Source organism: Canis lupus, chromosome 22 (assembly GCF_011100685.1).
Source record: "Canis lupus familiaris isolate Mischka breed German Shepherd chromosome 22, alternate assembly UU_Cfam_GSD_1.0, whole genome shotgun sequence".
NCBI classification, from domain to species: Eukaryota; Metazoa; Chordata; class Mammalia; order Carnivora; family Canidae; genus Canis; species Canis lupus.
This window is the reverse complement of record NC_049243.1, coordinates 10279418-10299430: the sequence shown is the minus strand read 5'-3', so window position 1 is coordinate 10299430 and position 20013 is coordinate 10279418. Positions and strand designations below refer to the sequence as shown.

Here is a 20013-nt window from a genome sequence, read left to right as displayed (position 1 = left end):
AGAAAAATCTGAAGTGAAACTTCTGCTATTATTAAACATAATATGGAATCTAATACCTCTACTGCCACTGCCCCTTTGCAAGCCAGACAGAAGGATCCAACCTTCCTTTAAACAACTGTGTGGCCTCGAGCAGGTTGTGTGACCTCCCCAGGCCTCAGCATCCTCATCCATCAAACTTACAAATGATCTTTGAGGTCCCTTTCAGCTCTAGGTTTTCATGATAAAAAAAAAACAGGCAGAAGAATCTGCACACACCCCCACCCAGAGGAGCAAGGACCAGCAGTGGAACACAAACTGGAGCAAGGGAAGGAGGGTCCTCCGATATATGGCTGTTGTGAACAGAGTCAGAGCCTCCTTCTTCTCATAATGCACTGCCTTGCCTAAATGGATTCCGATCACCTTGGCTCTGAAAAATATATTAAATATCTGAGAACTGCTATTATTCTAAGTGATGAAATGCACCACTAGAATAGACTTTCCATTGCAACCGACTGGACTGGCCACACTGTCCTTAATAGCGGGCTCTCCAGCCACCGCCTGAGTAAGCATGAAAGGCCCTGAGAAAGGAGAGATGCTTTTTACTTAAATGAAATAAACAACTATAAACCGTGAGAGGTCATTGTAATAATGGAAGGGCAACTGGAGCTGATTCTATTAAAATTACCTTTCTTCGTTGACATTTCAAAGTGCAGTCGTCAGATACTAGTATTTACACGAAACATGTAATTTGATATGCCAGTTGCAAATATCTTCACACTCGGGCACTGAAAATCCCAAAATGACATTCAGAAGTTTTCCCTGCAGTGTCCTGGATGTACTTAAGGTCTGTTGTAACTTTCGTGGTTTACAAAACCCTTCTGGATTGAATCTGCACTTTTGCACATTCTGGAAAGCGAAGAGAACATCAGCTCTGTGAAATATAAAGAAGAAAGCAAAATAAAAAGTAATTAGCACCTTATGCCAAAGATGCTGAAAAGTTTTCAGCTCGAAAGGACCCCTGAGATCTATCCAACTTCCTCATTTGCAGAAGGGAAGGCAGTGGGAAGGTGTTTACACCGGGAGAGCATGCATCTCCTTCTTGGGAAGGTCTGAAGTAAAGTTTTGCTTTGTTCTTCCAAGAAAATAAACATTTCTGGATTCCTTCCCGCTTTAGCTTTGCATCGACTCAGTTCTAAGTCCCGCATTCACATCAGCCAATATTCTATATTTCAACTTTTAATCAGATTTTGCCAGATTTTAATCCTCAGCCCCAAAGTAGGTGTGGGGAATTGGGCATTTCACAAAACCGCTTACTATGGGCCAGACCTCATGCTAGATACTGGCAGGAATCCCCATCCTAGTCAAGAAGATGCACATGCACACAAGTGACAGAGGAATGTTGGTTGGAAGGGTAACAGGTGTAGACACAGAAGAGACCAAGTCTGCTTAAAGCAACTACAGGTCTTTCCTACAGGCCTCTGTATTTTAAGACGTACAGAACGCTCGATGCATTCAATTCCTAACCACCACAGACTGTGATGGAAAGCCCTCTGCAGAGACGTGGTGCCTATACGCACTGTGCAAAGCCAGTGCTGAAGCTGAAATATTAGGAAAAACCCATTCTGAGAGATGACCCACAGGTAAAAGGTCATGAGGGCACAAAATTTATTCCATAAGGCCAAGTATGATGCATTACAAGTACCTACCAACTTTCCACTGACTACTATCTCACACAAAATCCAAACACACCAAGAACGCCCATTTGGGAAACATGTTTCTCCCCACTTCCCAGCAGCGCAACTTGCCAGGCATCAAAGGTCTTGTCTGCCTGCTTTGGCTGTCTGGCCGGCAACAGAGGCACAGCAGACCCAAAAGGGAGGAAACAAAGGGTGAGAATAAAACACGTTTCTGTCAGCCAGACGGCATAGCTTTCCCTGAATCCACAGGACTGCTGAGAGGCAGTAGAGAACTTTAAAAATCAGGTTGACACTTGCTATTTAGGATTGCAATAGAAAGTCCATTATATTAGTTGTTAACATTCTGAAGAATACTTAAAAACAGTAATCTATTTATAATTTCTCATCTAATATAGCACCATTATTTCTGGAAAGCTTGCAGCAAGACTAAAATGGCCTTATTCCAACCACCAAAATCAATTCTTCTGTACAAATTTGATATAGGCAGCCTTGTGTACCATTTGAAACAGCTCACTGACCTGTGAAGCTTGGCATTTGCACCATAAAATTTAGACCTTATTTGATGAAGTTATTGAACACTGTACTTACCTCATCTAAGGTTTAGAAGCAATCGTACATGCTTTCGCTTTTTCTCTTTAGGAGGAAGTTTTGGATAAGTGGCAAATCAAGTTGTTTGTTCGGATTTGGGTAAAGACAGTCTAGACTGCATTTAATGAAAACCATAAGTTAATTTTGAGTGTGATCCTGGAGGCTCATTGCCAAGTGGAAATGATGGAGATTATTTTTAAAAGGCGATAGAAGTGGGGGGGGGGGACATAATGCAATATCTGAACAGAAGTCTATTTTCTTCACTCGATTGCTAATTAAAAGTTTATTTTCATATACTCTCATCTAAAAATTTAGGGGAGATGAATGATACACACAATCTAGCTACTGTGTTACATGGGGATAATAAAGAATAGGAATATTTACCCTTCTTAAGATCTCACTCTACGGTGATCTATACATGAGTGAATCTCTGCATTTTTCACTGCTATATTGCAGCCAATCATGGACATTGATTTTTAATAGTAAAACAAAAGCAACCTCACAGCAACAGATATGCTCACTTCTAATCTCACCACAGACTCCCATAACTGAACATAGCTCCCAAATGTATGATGATTGTGGTCCCAAAGTCCAGAAAACCCAAATATTGGCCAGAGTCTGGCAAAAGAGTCAAAATTTTTAGGATAATGCTGAGATTCCTGTTTGGTGGACATGATTTTTTTGAAGCTTATTTTTTTTTTCTAAATTTGATCACATTAATTGAAATTTGACCAAAATAGACACTTGATAATTTGGATAAATCCTAGGGCTTCAATCCAATAGGCAACTGCAGAAATGTAATCGTACCCATAGATCATTTCTGAAATTGTGAGTTTTGTTTCTGCAAATCTTCAAACTGGGCCATGTTGTTAAATACGGGTTGCTTACTAATAGAATTCTCAGTCTTCCTTCCCTATTAGATTCACTTTGAGTCTGGATACACACATCTTTCACGGGAAGCATGGACATTGTGGGGCAACAGTAAGATGATCTCTAAGACCATGGAAATAATAATAAGGTTGTCCTCTTAGATCTGCACTTTAAAATTAGCAAATAGAAGAATCGGAATACTGGCTTACGGACCACCAGGAAGAGGCATAACATCTCTCAGGACAGAAAGCTTGCCCATCACCTACTGGAAGCTGTTAGCCAGCTACATCCATGAACCCGACAGGGACTGTCTCTCCTTGCTGACTCTAAGGGCACTGAAATGAATGCATCATGTGGTCACAGCCTAACGCTAAAGAACCTGCAGACAGAAGTAACTCCTTCCAGTGCCATGATTACTAAGCAGCTGCTGACAATTTGGCTTCCTATGTAGCTTGCATGCCATACAACACTCTGAGCACTTTACATTTATTATCTCATTCAGTCCTCTAACAGAACTAAAAGCTTAGCCACTTATCCGAGGTCGCACAGCTAGTTAGTGGAGAAGCCAGGATCTGAACCTAAGAATCCTGCATCTGGAATGTGTACTCTTCACAACTATGCTCTTAAGAATCTGATTTTAATCCTTAGAGTTGCTGTGAGCTTTGATATCACTAATGAGTATCTAAGATCTGTCATGGCTGAAGCGCTGATATGATCATATTTCCACCACTGAAGGGCTACAGCTAACCCCAAGATCAGAAACAATTCCCCAAGGAAACAGCACACCACTGGGTGTTGGGGACCAATGGTCCCCAGGAAGCATCTCCACACACTGCTCTGCCTCTGCACCTTTACTTTTACTCTTCTCACTTGAAAGGATTAACTATGTTCTTGCTTTTTTTATTGTAGTTTCAATCTGATTGTGTTCAGGCTGTCCCTTGACTAAGGTAGTTGTGATTCCCTATATCGCTGGCAATCCAAGAAGTTGGATTTCTTGTGTGGCTTAATTCAGAATGTCAATGATCAGCCTCCTGTTTATGTGAACCAAATCTCCAGGCTCTTTTTGGAGATTTTCCAAATATCATCCAAACTATAGATAGTTAACGACACAGGCATGAATGTTGATGGGAAGTCACAGCATGAGAACCAGCTCCACTGTACTCTGCATGGAGACTGAGTTCAATGTCCTTCTATTTTGACATAAATAAACAAAGTCTTCCTCCCCTATCATTTTGATTTCTTATTCCTTATCTGACATAAAATTAGTTCGTCATTACACAGATTAACTCTCTCAAATGCCTTGGAAGTATGTAAATAGATACTACTAATTCTCAAGTCCTCATTAAATAACTAAAACATACATTTCTGAAAATGTAGCATCATGCTAGTGTGTGGTAGTTGCCTACTGACTCCATTTTTTGATATGTTTTTGATAATACATTAGTGTGATTTTAAAAATATAAAGTGCCCTACAGACAGTGCTCATCATAATTCTACACTTCCCAAAATGTTCTGTAGAACATTAATTACATACAATGTTAGTAGAGCTAACCTGGAAGGAAAAAAAAAAAGTTTTAAAGCCTAGTAAGCATTGGAAACACTAAGTTAAGTGGGTCTCTTTACTGCGTGACATCTAAGAGTCTTTAATTTTTTATAAATTAAATTAATTTATTTATTATTAATTTGCTAAATTTATTATTATACACTGTGAATCTCTAAGGGAGAATAACAGAACATACCAAGGTTTCTCTAACTATCTGTGGTGAAGGATGGGTTCTGGGTTCTTTTTCCAGTTCATACAGGAGTATGACTCTACTAAAACTATCATAAAAATAATAAAATTAATTTACTAGAAAATGGAAGCAAAAACAATAAATAATAAAATAAATATAATCCATTTTTATTATTAGATTTTTTAAAGATTTTATTTATTTATTCATGAGAGACAGAGAGAGAGAGAGAGAGAGAGAGAGAGACAAGGCAGAGGGAGAAGCAGGCTCCATGCAAGGAGCCCAACATGGGACTCAATCCCGGGTCTCCAGGATCACGCCCTGGGCTGAAGGCGGCGCTAAACCGCTGGGCCACCTGGGCTGCCCATTTTTATTATTAGATTTAATGGAGGTGAGATTATATCAAATTTCTACTTACATCTCGAAATGCTTATTATCAGTTTTTGCTTGTATCACATCACAGACAGGAAACAGAGTGTGGACTGGCATCAGTTCTGGACCACACTTGGAGTAGCTGCACATAGAATTCACCACACATATGTGATCACAAATCTTTGATCCAGATAATATAATGAATCTGGTGTTCAAGGAAACATGTGTTGAAAAATGCTGCTTTATTTTCAAAATCTGTTTTGTTGCTTATCCCAGTTTAATTGCCATAAGAGGAAAATCATCTAAATTGCCAACGAGGTAAGGTTCAACGTTGTTCTCGTAAAACAAAGAGGTAAACAAGGTCAAAATGAATTAATGTTTGGGCTTGGCATGCAAAGGTGTAGAAGAAGGGGCGAGGTAAGAAGGAATGAAAAGGCATCTGCCTGGTCATTGTTCTCTACTGATACCTGCCAAGTCCAAACAAAGCAAAAGCTAGTTAGAAGAAAAAAAAAAAAGTGTGCAGCACTTGCTTGAGTTAGAGTTCGTTTAAATAAATTTCCATAAGGAAAGAGTCTCCCCCTCCTCAAGGTAATAACATTCTGTACAAACCCACAGGGGTCATGCAAATTTCAACCAACTTGATTCTAGTTTCTCCTCTAATCATTTTGGATCAATCACTCACATTTTGAGTTGACTACTTTGTACCTACTAAAGTGTCAGATTCTATATCTTTCAGATTCTCAGCCTGTTTTGTAATATAAAATTTAAATAACAGGTTTCTTTAGAGCTGCTGGTGTTTTGCCTAAGGTTTTGTTCCTCATCAGAAATGTTAAAATTATAAAATCATAAAATACAGTTTTAAGAAATGTGCCCTTGTCTGGGAAAAAAGATTAATTGAGAAATTCAACTCCAAGTTGGAGCCAGTGTAAGAATCCTAAAAAACAAAAGCAAATAAATTCTGTTGATGTTGTACTTTGACATTGTTGCTGAAACCCAAACCCAATTACTTGAATGTAGTTTCAGGTCATAAAAATGAACACTTCCTACAGCAAAATGTTTTAACCAGAACTTCAGCGTAGAGGAAAGGTGTTTGTGGTGGTCTCTCAGTCTTCACAATGGTTTTTAAGAAAAATGGAACCTTGCACCGTAAGTACTTGGAAAAGACACTGGAGTAATGATAATTATAATTGAAATGTGTATCACAGTAGATGAAATGGATTATTCAGCTGTACAAAGAGAAAACATTCTTGAAACCTAAATGAACAAGTCTAAGACAGGGACAGTAGTGTCAATATTTGAGGTCAAAATCATCACTCATTATCCTTTTACCAAAGACTGCCTCAGTAGGCTGGAAATCCAGAGCCAATAACTGAGTTGGGGGGGGGGATACTATTATTGAGACTAGCTCCACTTATCTAGAAAGCTAGGGAACCCACAAGTAAACAAGTAACCCACCTTGGTTTCAGGTGACCTTTTCTCTCCAGCACTGGTCTTACTTTTGCTAATGTCCCATTTTAACACCAGAAAAGGTCATTGTCTTACCGCACTCAGGCACAGGAGAATTGATAATGATGATGGAAATTTCACCTTCCCCACAGAGTCAAACTATGGCACAAGTTGCTTGGCATTATGATGTAAGCAGAGTAAGCCCTGTAGAAAAAATATTATATGCCCTGACACTTGAGAAGTAGCAACATAACCCACTTTGTCCTCCAAATTTCTCTCCCCCTAAATGCTATTATCTAAAATGCTCAGCTTTAAAATTACTATTCATATTAAGATACAAAGTCCTCATAATATCAGTATCTTCTACTAATACTTTAATGGGGATGATATTTTTAAATATATAAGCCTGACTCATAGCAGGGTAAAAAGGCATGGGATACAGAAAGTATAGGGATGGCAAGGAAGGAGGTGAGAAGTCTTGCATCCATTGAGCACTGAGTGGTGAGACAAGACAAAGGGAAAAGAACTTCCTAGAGGCTCCAAAGGACATCATAAGGGGAAAGTTAGGGACCATAGACAAGATGCATCCATGTGTGGCTCCGCCTGAAGATCACTCATGTGAAGGGCCTCACCCATGCTGGTACATAGCAGACATACAATAGTAATCTCTTGCTCTTTCTTCTCCTAGGGAAGACCTCCATCTAGGGGATTGGTTTCTATCATAATAAACCTGAGCTGGACTTTTCTGTTTTGTAATTTGAGATTAAGGTGCACTTAATAAATATTACCTTCAAAGGGAGGGGGAAAGGGCGATTTCAGATATTATAATACAGCTCAGTTGTATTTTTATTTCATGTTTATTCACACTTTCTTTTTTTTAAGATTTTATTTATTTATTCACGAGAGACACAGAGAAGAGAGAGGCAGAGACATAGGCAGAGGGGGGAGACTGATGCAGGGACCACAGGATCATGACATGAGCTAAAGGCAGATGCTCAACCTGAGCCACCCAGGTGCCCCTTTATTCACATTTTCAAAACAAGTGTGTTGACAGTGCCACTCTGAGCCTGTCTAATGTGTTGCTTACATGGACATTAACTCCCTTTGTCCTCCCAACATAGTGCTCAAGTAGGAAAAGAGAGGTTGCATAATTCCATTCAAGACGTGAGGAAATCCCAGGTATAGAATGGGTAAGAAAGATCAGGCCTCAGAGTTAGATTAAGAACCCTTGGTCACCATCATCCCAGCCAGTGTTCCATTAAACCACAATTTCCAGCCTTAAACATTATGTGCAATGCATTAAAGCCATTTACACAGCGTTGGGTCCAGATGGGATGGTTTTGAAGCACTCTGAAGGACAAGAACTAGGGTCTTATCACTGCTATTGTTACAGGAGCCATCAATAAAGTCTCACATGAATTAGACACTGAATATTTATTTGTTACATCTTTGAGTATGTAAGAAGAGAAGCTGCTGAGGAAGAGTTGGGGAAAAACACGAAAAGCATGGAACTTAGCAAGATATTTTTAAAATGTTATCGTCTGCTTGCTTCCTGCATGCCAGGCATAATTCGTTTATTTGTATGAAGTCATTTAATCCTGGAGATATTATTATCTCCACTTTATAGGTGAGGAAGCAGAGTCAGAGAGAGGTGAAGGGATTCAGCCAAAGCTACAGTGCTAGTAAGTGGCCAAGCTGGCAACTGAATTCCCATGTTTTACACTCTAGAGAGACTGATCTGATTTCAAATTAAGGACATGAAATTCAGAAGCCATTCTATACAGTGTTTTTCTCATAGCTGGAGCTGGGTTTCAGTAGAGTATCTATCCAGATTAATAATGAGTGAACAGAAACCCAAGGGTCAATTATAGGAGTTTGAGTCTAAAAACACATCGTGTTGGGTCAGCGAATCCCAATGCCAGTGATGGGTTTCACCACATCATAAATATATAATGTACAGAAAATAGAAGAAAACTCAATGGCCAGTCAATGATTGACATTATAAAGAACATATTTGGGATTTGGAGAATAAGTGGAGAAGAAAAAGGTGAAATATTTAAGACCTCAACTTCTCCTTTACCAGTGAATGCAGGTGTGAGTGATTCAAACCTTCTTAGTGTGTGCCACAATTGTGGAAGATGCAAAAAAGTAGGAATCATGCTTCCAAAATATGGGAGACACGCTTCCCAATCCCTAGAAGTTTATAATTTTTAACAGGAAGTCAAGACGCATGCACAAATAACTTCAAAAAAAGGCAGGATATGATAAATGCTCTGAGACAGTCCAAATGAAGTACCACAGACCTTTGTGGGGCAGATCAGAGAAAACAGTATACAGAACATGGACTTTGAGGTGAGTCTTGAATAGAGATGGGGAAGATGGGAACATTCCACAGAGTGAGAAGAGCAGACGCCAAAATGCCATTTTATAATTGACAAAATAGGAAATAATTCAGAGTGATTCAGTGTAGAATTATAGAGTGAAGAACGTCCAGCCATTCATTTATTCATTCATTCATTTAATATATTTTTATCTGATGCCAACTACATCTCAAACATTGTGTTAGGCATTGCGGATGAATACATGGTGACCTTTTTCCAGTGGAAGAGGCAGATGATAAGGAAGAAAAACAAAGAAAGTGATTAAGTTGAGGTAAATGACCTGAAGATTGCAAAAGTACAATGGTTGTGCAGTGTGGAGAGCCCATAATGCCAGACAAAGGCATTTAATCTTCCTTCTCTAGGCAATGCGAAATCACAGAGGGTTTCTGGTCAGAAGTGTGAGGGGTGGTGACAAAGTAGATTTTCAAGACACTTGATCTCAGGATGGAATATAGAAGAAAAGATCGGAGCAAGGGAATTAATCAAGAGGCTACCACACTAGCCCAGGCAGGAGTTAATGAGGGGCTGAAATAAGGCAGTGGATGTGGAAATTGAAGAGTGTGCATGGGAGAAAACGCAAAGGAAATAAACACAAGCCTTGGTGGAGAATCAAATATGGTAAATGAAGGGCAAGGAGGAGACACATTTAGTACCTGCTCAACCAAGGATAACAATGGTGCCACTAGCAATCTGTGGAACCAGAAGAAGATGACTTTGAGGTTAAAATGAAGTTATAATTCTGATAGAGTATCTATTTGAAAATGCCTAATAGTCTATCAAGAGCGAATATCTGAGTTCCTATTTTCTATTAGGCACTGTTGTAGATGCTTCCAATGAGTAGGTAAAAAGTCTGTAATTTGAGGGGATCATGAGTGGCTCAGTCAGACTCTTGATTTTGACTCAGGTTGTGATCTCAGGGTCCTGGGATCAAGATCCACATTAGGCTCCATGCTCAGCAGGGAGTCTGCTTAAAGATTCTCTCTCTCCCTCTCTCTTTGTTCCACCGCCATGCACTCATGCACACTCTCTCTCAAAAATAAATAAATAAATATTTTTTTTAAAAAGCCTACAATTTAAGTAATAAATCTGAGCTGAAAAGAGAGCTGCATGGAAATTACTCATACAGGCATGATTGTTGAAGATTTAAGAAAACATGATGATACTGAGACACATCCAACAGTACACGTCATTGGGAATCTCTTTTGTTTTTAACAGAATTATTTTTCTAGGCTAGAGACAAAGGATAATGCCAGTTACCTGCAGAAATATTTTCCATCAGGGCCACACTTGGCTTTTCGTGTGACTCTATATCTAATGTGTTTGCCTTAGGAGCCTTCGACTTGCACTGGACTTGCATACTCCTGCCTCTTTTGTATTCTCTCCTCCTGCATGCAGTACTAGAAGGCCAGAGAAAAATAACAGTTTTACTGCCAGGATATGAGAAGTAGCTTTATTACATCGTTTTAAAGCTATTACATTCTACTTACTTGCTTTTGGCATTTATAAATATTAATTGAATAACTTACCCTTTCATTTAAAAAAAAAATTAGAAGTTGGGGAAAAAATTCAATTTTCAGCTATCCATGTGATTGTTTGTGTCTATCCAGGTAAAGAGGGGCAACCAGGACATCAGTGTCCACCTGTGGTTGTTCACCCAATAGTAGACAGGACTCAGATGGGGCAAACAGCCTCTGAAGTCTGGCTTGAAAATCTATTCCCATATTGCCAGTTTTGATTCGGATGTAATGTGTAAGATTTGCTTGAAAGTAATTACCCATGGGGACCACAGAGGATAGAGGTGAAGAGGAAGCAAGATTGCTTGAAAAATACTTGTTGCAGCTGGGTAATGGCCAAATGGGGGTTCATCATATTTCCTACTTTTGTTTGTGCTCCCATTTTTCATAATAAAAGAGTGCATTTTTTCATTTTAAATATATTCCTTGAAGTAGTTTCTGGGCTTTGGTGCTGCACCCCTCTGAAAGAATCAGGAAGAGAATGCAGAAAAGCCAGTGTACCCCAGAGATGTATGCTGAGATGGTTGCTAAGTTGCACCTACTTCGCGGGAGACTTCTGAGGGTGGACTGAGTGCACACCTGTACCCCCACATTCTCGAGAAGAATCATAATGGAATAACACAAGCACTGTACAAAAGGAAAATTGATCTAAAAGTGCATTGTGAACAAGAGGTCAATCTTCATTAGTTGGGAACACTGCTGAATTTCTGAAAGATAAACAGAAGCATATTAAAGTTTCACCTGAGCAGAGGTAGGCTTAGGGGAGGGCTGCAGGGAACACAGAAGTCATTCTTTGTCACAGAAACCTGAAGAGGCCTGGACTCTGAAAGCATGGGAAAGGGAAGACTATCAGGATAACTACACGTCTGTACAGCACACTTGTCTCCCCATAACTCGGCACAGAGATGCTAACACTAGTGGTATTGGCTCCAGAGGAAAGCAGGAGATCAGTCCTCTGAAGAACTTGATTAAGCCATCTGGGGTGACTGAGGCTAACTTATCTGGCCTCCAGACATTGAATTTGAAACCCTTTTGGGAGGTTTCCACTGCTTTGGAAGAGCAGCCCTCTTGAGGGAAGCACACCCCCACAACATCACGGGGAAGCCCTTAACTCTGAGGACAGCTACTTAACTCTGAGGACATCAATATTAACATTTGAGGAACTCCAGACATTGTAGAAAAAGATAAATGTAAACATGCTGAAAAAAATGATCCCAGAGAAAATAGAGATAATTTAGGAAATAAAAGATAACACTTTAAATCTACCTAATAACCTCAGAGAGATTTGAAAAGATAATCAGCCTTAAATTAGGAGAAGATACTATGAACAATAGAAATCTGAGAGAACTCAAAATGAATATTTTGATCAGAGGGATGAAAAATTCAGAGGAAAACGTGGAAGATAAAGGTGAGGCAATCTCCCAAAACACGGAGCAAAATTGCAGAAAGATGAAAACTTCATTTTCAGAGATCCAATATTCATATAATCAAAGTTCCAGAGGAGAAACTAAAAAAAAAAATCAAAGATAAATAATAATTTTCAGAAAATAAAACTAAAATTTCTAAATGTGGGAAAAATAAAGTCTTGTTTGAGAGAAAACCACTGACCTTAAAAAAAACAAAAACAACAACAACAACAAAACAACCCTACACCTAAATACAGCCCCATAGAGTTAAAATGTTATACCTAGACAGTGTAAAAGAATGGTCTAGCTGATAAAAGTTGGGCAAAGGAAAACATAAATCTTATTATATGTAATAAAGAGTCAAGAGCCTGTTGGCTTGAGACCTCCTCAGAGGTTTCCCTGATGTAATCTGAAATCAGCCCTGCCAAGCTCTGAGGACAGGCAGAGAGCTTGAAGGAGGAGACAGAACTCAGGTTGGTAGGTGGCAGGTTGAATGAGCAAGAGAACCTAGCAAGACTCGTCTTGGGCAGCAGCAAGATAGTAGATCTATCTCCAATTTCTGCCAACCAGAATCTTTAAGTTTATACAGAGGCCCTACCTGAGTTCAGTTACATACCAGTGCAGAGGATTTCAACAACACATCACTATCCCAAGGCTACATTCTTAGAGCGGCTTCAGGGAATGGGGAAAGCACTGGAGCACATCTTCCAAGTGCAGGCAGGGGTCAGAGAGCCTCCAGTTGCTAAGGAACCAAGTAATTGGTCAATTGGTGGTTACATCTTCTCCATGACCTCCTCCAATAGAGACATTGCTTACATTTACCCGATGTATCAAAAAAAAAAATTGACTCAAAAAAATAGACTTGAAATCTTAAAGGTAGCTAGTAGAAGATGCAAAAATAAAAAATACTTAACAAAGCGATAGAAGTAAAAGGAAAGAAACACACCGGCTTGGGTAAGCATGCTATATTCCTGTATCTTTCACAGCAAGGTGGCCATCGATACTGTCCAAAATCTATAAATCAAGGAATTGAAGTATAAAAGCACAGTATTCTGAATTATAAAGATTACCACCCAAAAACTAGAAATAGCCAGAAGAATTATTCATAGAAACAGAAAGAGTGGGCATGTTAGCTTCGGTCTTCCCCCAATGGCTTGTTCCACTTCTTCAGATTGCCAATCTCCACTTTCTCCTGGGGGCCAGCATCATGGCTGTTGTTAGCAGCTCTACCCAGAGTTGTAGGGAAGTGGATGGAGGTGGTTATCTCTGGGGGATAAACCTGGGGATGAAGGATTCAGGAAAGGGTGGGGGAGCACAAAAAGATGTACTTTATAACCTGAAATATATTTTATATGTGCCTGAAATATATTATATATGTCCAATTTAAATGGAAAAGCTCTCACCACTGGATCAAAAATATCTGAGCTTACGAATCTTTTTCAAATGTCTGAACATATCACTGATATAGGCTGTTGGAAGCACATACCGAATATCACCATGATTCAAGAAAACACTAAGCCCGTGACAGCAACGACTGCAAAAACCAAGTCACTGTAGGCAAGAATACTCACAATGGAAACCAGTGTCACCAACGGGTGTGGGCAAGTATCACAGGTATTGCAGTTAAATATTTGCTACTGCTTTTTGGTTGTTTGTTTCATGAATCATTTTTCATATTTGCAATGCATAAAAATAAATTATGTTTTGAAAATAAAATGTGTACATCTTAACTAACAGCAAACATCACCATAAAATATATAAATATATGAAAATACAGTGACAGCCTATTAGTGAGCAGAGAAAAATATACATATGCAAACAGAAACAGATTAATACATTAAAATACACTGACCTCCTATTACTGAGAAGAAATAATGCGTGCATATGCAAATAAACACAGACTTTAACAAAATAATACAACATATGCAGGAGATGACAATTAGCAGCTTATAAAATACCAATGCTGAATTACTAAGACACATCTGAAATAAGATTGCTAACCTTGAACAATCAATACTTTAAAGGCACAATCTGAAATGTTAGTGAGAAGAGGAAAACAATAGTAATATTAATGCCAACATATTTGATTTTTCCAACACTGGAGCTATTGATTATTTCCCACGGCACATGGGTTAGAAACAACCATTTGTCTGATATAATTTTATTTCAGTTATTATTCCCAACAGCTACTTTTTCAAACAGTGAGTGCAGAATAAAAACCCTATCTGAAAAGTTTGGCTGGCTTTCTTCCAGTGGGTTGTCATAGACAAAAATCTCAAAATAGAAACCCATAAAGATCAATTTGAGCAAGCAAGGCCACTGATTTCGGGAAAATCATACCTTAAATTTGGGTCAGCATTTATTTAAACATCTCTGAGTCCCTCCCAAATTGGCAACCCAAAGTCCACAAAAAACAGTGCTGGCCGACCATAAAAGGGTTGCACACAGAGAATTATGACGAGCCCCAGAGAAGGCGTTCTATTTGTCTGGGTCCACTAAGTTTCACTGGAGTCCAAGCAGCCTTTTGAAAGATAAATGCCTTATTTGAGATAGGGAGGCTGGCTGATGGAGGCTGATAGAGATGACAGATCTGGACCAGCTAGCATTCCAGCGTTAGAAAGCATCAAAGCCTCACTAATCCTGACAGCTCTGAGCTACCCCAGTGTCTGCCTTTCTCCCTCCCTCAACAGAGTGGTATTTCTAGCAGCCAATAGCCGCCCCTAGAAATCATCAAGATCTGTCTTCTCAATGGTTCCCTCTCACTCTTCTCCAGGGGTGGAACCCCACTTACCATTTGCATATTCCTGAGAACCTGTTATTTTAGAGTTATCTAAAGGTTAATATTCTTTCACCTATTAAAAAGAATGCTGGTCTCAGTGATGCAGGCTTGCAGCCAGGCAGCCCACACTATAGCTTATTTGCTGCCTATTTTAATAATAGAATCATGCCATAATGAAACCTTTTTAACGTATGGTAATTTAATTGCAGAAACCCTGTCTGTTTCAACAAAAGCCTTCTTCTATAAGTAGCTTTAAAGATTAAGTTATGGGAGGCGACTCTCATGCTATCTCCCAGCGGATGTGTATTACATTGCATTACATCCCTGCCATTCTACACCGGCACAATGGCAGTCTCGGATCTCCTTAACTCAGCTCTGAAATTAAAACTTGGGTTTATAAACCAATGAATCCTTCTGCACAGTTGAGGGAGTTAGCTTTCAACTAACAGCAGAACTTAATATTCTAACTGTGTTGAGAATCACAGGAGGGGGAATAGGAAGGATCTTCAAACAGATACAATGATACATGATAATTATATGACAATAGTCAAAATGTATTCGGCTTCAAGTGTGTCTCCTAGACCGTATTAAGTATTTGACTTTATCCATCAAACCAACTCAGGAGAAGGTCTCTGTTGTGCCAGTTTTACAGGTTTGGTATGGATACCTGTATGGTAGTCCCCTCTCCCCCCACCTTTATTAGCAATTTTATAGGGTTTCAGTTACCTGAGGTCAACCACAGCTCAGATGATCCTCTTTCTGACAACATCCCATCAGCAGGTCAGCAGTAGGCGACCACTATGTCACAGTGCCTGTGGCACTCATCTCATTTCATCTCATCACGTAGACATTCTATCATCTTGCATCATCACTAGAAGAAGGAGGAGTACAGTACAATAAGGTTTTTTTTAGATTTTATTTATTTATTTATTCATGAGAGATACACAGAGAGAGGCAGAGACACAGGCAGAGGGAGAAGCAGGGAGCCCGACATGGGACTCGATCCTGGAACTCCAGGATCACACCCTAGGCTGAAGGCAGGCGCTTAACCACTGAGCCACCCAGGGATGCCCTCAATAAGATATTTTGAGAGAGACCACATTCATATAACTTGTATTACAGATTTGTTGTAATTATTCTACATTATTATTGGTTTTTGTTGTTAATCTCCTAATGTACCTAACTTATAAATTAAAGTGTATTGTAAGTGGGATGCCTGGGTGGCTCAGTGGTTGAACGTCTGCCTTCGGCTTAGAGAGTGATCCCAGGATCCTGAGATGGAGTCCCACATCAGGTTCCCCGCAGGGAGCCTGCTTCTCCCTCTACCTGTGTCTCTGACTCTCTCTCTGTCTCTCATGAATAAATAAAATCTTTTAAAAAAATTTATTGTAAGTATGTATGGAAAACAAAAATTTATATAGGGTTTGGAACAATCCACTGTTCTAGGTATCCACTGGGTGACTTGGAACACATCCCCTGCAGGTGAAGAGAGAACTACTGTATTAGTTTGCTGGGAGAGCAGGACAAAGGATCACAAGTTGGGTGTCTTAAGCCACAGAAATTTATCATCTCAGTTCAGAAAGCTAAGTGTCTGAGATCAAGGTGTCAGTAGAGTTGGTTCCTTCTGTGAGAAAGAATCTGCTCCATGCTTCTCCTTTAGCTTCTGGTGGTTTGCTGGCCATCTTTGGTGTTCCTTGGATTGTAAAAGCATCACTTCCATCTCTGAATTTATCTTCACAAGACATTCCCTCTGTGTGCATGTCTGTGTCAAAATTTTCCTTTATAAGGACATCAGTCACATTGGAGTAGGGTCAACCCTAACACCTCATCTTAGCTAATTACATCTGCAAGGAACCTATTTTCAAATAGGGTCAAATTCATAGGTACTGGGGTGTGGGTAGGACTTCAGCATATGAATTTGCAGGGGACCCAATTCAACCCTTGGACAAGCTCTGTTCTAGGTAATGGGGAGGCCATTCCTTAGGGTTTACCCTTGCTGATGTTTTGAAGTTTATCCTAGAAGTCCACTGTTTCCTATCTGCACTTTATGCTTACAAATGCCAAGTGAAGGGGTCCTTGTGGCTCTGAGTGAGACTATGATTTTTCTCAGAGTAACCACAAGGCACCTAATCCCTTGAAATTCCAATCAGAGCAAGCAGCTAGTCAAAGATTCTGGGAGTCCCAGCTCAGTTCAAGCAGATATCAACTGCCTCCTGCCTTCTCCCTAGCATGGGGTATGAGCTGGCATTCTAGATCATTCATGGGAGGTCTGCTTGTGAATAGAGTGTGCTCCAGGGGTTCCCTGTCATGACAGCATGCCCTGAGAGTTCCTTAGGATCCAGTATGAGCTACAAAGTATAACACCCAAGGGCAGCTGCAGAGAGGACAGTAAGGATTTGAAGCAAAAGTAGGCAGGAGAAATTGGAGAGAAAATAATATGTAGAGAAGGAATTAACCTACAAGGAATGAAAAAAAAAAGTATTTATTGCCTCTCCTTTTTTTTTTTTTTGCCTCTTCTTTTTTTTAAGATTTTATTTATTTGTTCATGAGAGACACCCAGAGAGAGAGAGAGAGAGAGAGAGGCAGAGAAGAGACACAGGTAGAGGGAGAAGCAGGCTCCATGCAGGGAGGCATGATGTGGGACTCGATCCCGGGTCTCCAGGATCAGGCCCTGGCAGAAGGCAGAAACCCTGATACCAAGCAAAGATGAGACTCACTCTCCTGTCCTCCCTTCCCGACCTGGTCTTCTGGACGCTCTCTCTGTACCTGCTCTCTCTCTAGGTCTTCAACCAACTATTCTCACTTCCTCTCTGACTGCTCCTACAGGACCCCCTCTGGGACCCCAGACCCAGCCAGTCTGCATCAGTCTGATCCTTAGTGTTGCCCATCCCAGAACAGGATTTTGGGTGCCCCTGTGAGGCATGGAGGGAGCACTTACTAATGACTGGTCACGCATGAACTCCCTGAGAACAGGGACCATGATTTATCCATCTCTAAATTCTCAGTGCCTAGCAAAGTCCTACTTGTAACAACAGCTAACGGACTTTTCTGGCAACCTAGATACTCACACTTTCTGGATAGAATATCCATTCCTGCTCTAGAGGAATGATTCCTTTCCCAGGGACGAGGAGCGGAAGGCAAGCTGAGGACAAAGCAGGGATCCCTATTGCCTCTTCTTACAGGAATCATGCAACAACTGTATTCTCCCTACAAGAGATGTCCTCATTTTTCCTTCCTTCCCAGGGATCTAAAATGGAATCAGCATCTGAATACATGAATGTTTGGATAGGTGCCTTCCAGGGCAAATAAGCCTCTGGAGCACATTTTGTGGTTTATTAACATCATTACCAGATCTCAACACAGAAATGTTAGAATCAAACAGCAATCTTTATGGTCTTTTTTTCTTGGACTGAAGGACAGTCACTGGATGTCTTAAGGAAACAGAGAGCTCTAACCTTGGTAGTATTTGTAATCCATCCATCAGTGAAAGGCTTCAGAACAAAACAATATTTGTACAGGGCTGCCTTATGCTACCTTTCCAAGTCACCAGAGCCTGGTAGGGAAAATATTTTAAGGTGATAGCTCATTTCTCTATAACCAGTGGTCATTATTCTGCTCAAAGGATCATGGTATGTCTTGGGTCTTTCCCAGCACCACCGAAAGGAAAATTATCAGCATTTAATAGGCCTATTCCAGAAATGATGAGATTGATTCTTCCAGATTTAACATGCTGAAATGAGTTGCCTAAGATGGTCCAAAAACACTGTGATCCCTGGAAAGGCTCAGTCATCAATTCCCAGGCCACTGCTGGAAACATTAGCCCATGCACTCCATCACCTGACAGGACTCAGTGTCCCTACCTTGGGACCTGTGGCATGCCTTCCTATTGCACTCACTGAGCTCAGTTCTACTTGCTATTCTTTAAGAATGGACTGTTTAAATGGTTGATACCTTATGATTATAATTCGGCAGAGCACTGTTACCTTATTAATTAGGTGAGCACTGTGTAATTTATTAGCGCAGGAGCAGGGGGTGTTTTCTTTACTTATAATTGCTCTGAGAACATCCAAGGAATCTAAAATTGGAGGGGCTGGGGAATCGTTGGCCCTGCCTGAGGGGAGAGAATGTAATAATCCCTTCTTGCTTTATTCAGACCAATCCTCTAGATAGAACAGGTGACCAAAGGACAAGAGCTAGCAGGGCAGCCAGCCCCACCTGACTACCCCTCCCTTACTCCCTCCCCGCAACACCAGGCTCAAGGAATTCAAGGAAGCTGTGCTGTTTGAGAAGTAATTGCCTTTGGTGGTACTAATTGACTTCTAAGCAGCCGGCAAGGTTGAGGAAAAATGAGGTGACTTGCCACCTTCACAATCTATCTCACTTGGGGCGAAGGGCTAAGTGGATTCAGATCCTGAAAAAATCAAGCAAACCTTATATAAACATTGACCTTTTATTTTGAAGAGCAGACTGCTGCTCGCACAACTTCTTTGCCAAGGACTCGAGTAGGAGAGAGAACACTTGCTTGCCTTCCCTACCTGGCCTTTGGCTTGTGGTCAAAGAGGATATGAAATGAGTGTGGGAGGAAGGCAGGGAGGAGAGAAGCCAGGGTTCCTGAGGACATGGGGGAGGGGAGAGGTGAGCATGGGTATGATATGATGTCTGGTGCCTGCAGACTCGAGGTGGCTCAAGGCTAGCATATAGATTTTTTTTTTAACTTGACTGAATTCAAATGTGTTGCCCACACTGACAATTTTGTCAATATTTCTAGTTACAATGGGAGAATGTCTGCTCTTAACTCTAGGAAATGAATGCAGGCCACACCAATATCTGTTTGACCTAACGTGCCTTCCTAAGCTTCCATTATCTATAGCTCTTCTCTGGATGGCTGGTGAAAAATCTATTCTTAAGGCTCTAGGTGTGGGGGCCAGTCTTATTTGCATTATAAAAAAATTCCCCGTAATGTTTTTGCATATATGAAATAGGCCAAATCCTGTACTCTTATTTAGAGCCACCAAAAAAAAAAAAAAAAAATCTGTAAAAGCATAGAAGTTAAATGCTTCAGTTTTGTAATCGGACAGACCAGATCACTATTTATGTGAACTTGAGCAAGTACAATTGGGAATTTGTGAAGGATTAAGAAAATTAGGAAAGCAGATAGCACAATGCTTGAAGACACATTGTAACCAAGTCCTCAAAGAACAGTTGGGGAGAGCCTCTTTGTCAGAAGCCAAAGGGCGGATGGACAAAGTAC

General features: G+C 40.3%; 1 protein-coding gene across 1 annotated transcript in view; it reads right to left on the bottom strand.

The window, feature by feature from the left end:
* The window catches only part of LOC100855527 (protocadherin-8-like), a 131033-nt gene that overhangs the window by 19656 nt on the left and 91364 nt on the right, over nucleotides 1–20013 (bottom strand). The window contains exons 4-8 of the mRNA XM_038570169.1: nucleotides 15489–15633; nucleotides 10321–10460; nucleotides 6692–6886; nucleotides 5283–5441; nucleotides 665–910 (exon numbers count right to left, since the gene is read on the bottom strand). The gene's annotated coding sequence lies outside the window, so the exon portion shown is untranslated. The remainder of the gene's footprint in view (nucleotides 1–664; nucleotides 911–5282; nucleotides 5442–6691; nucleotides 6887–10320; nucleotides 10461–15488; nucleotides 15634–20013) is intronic.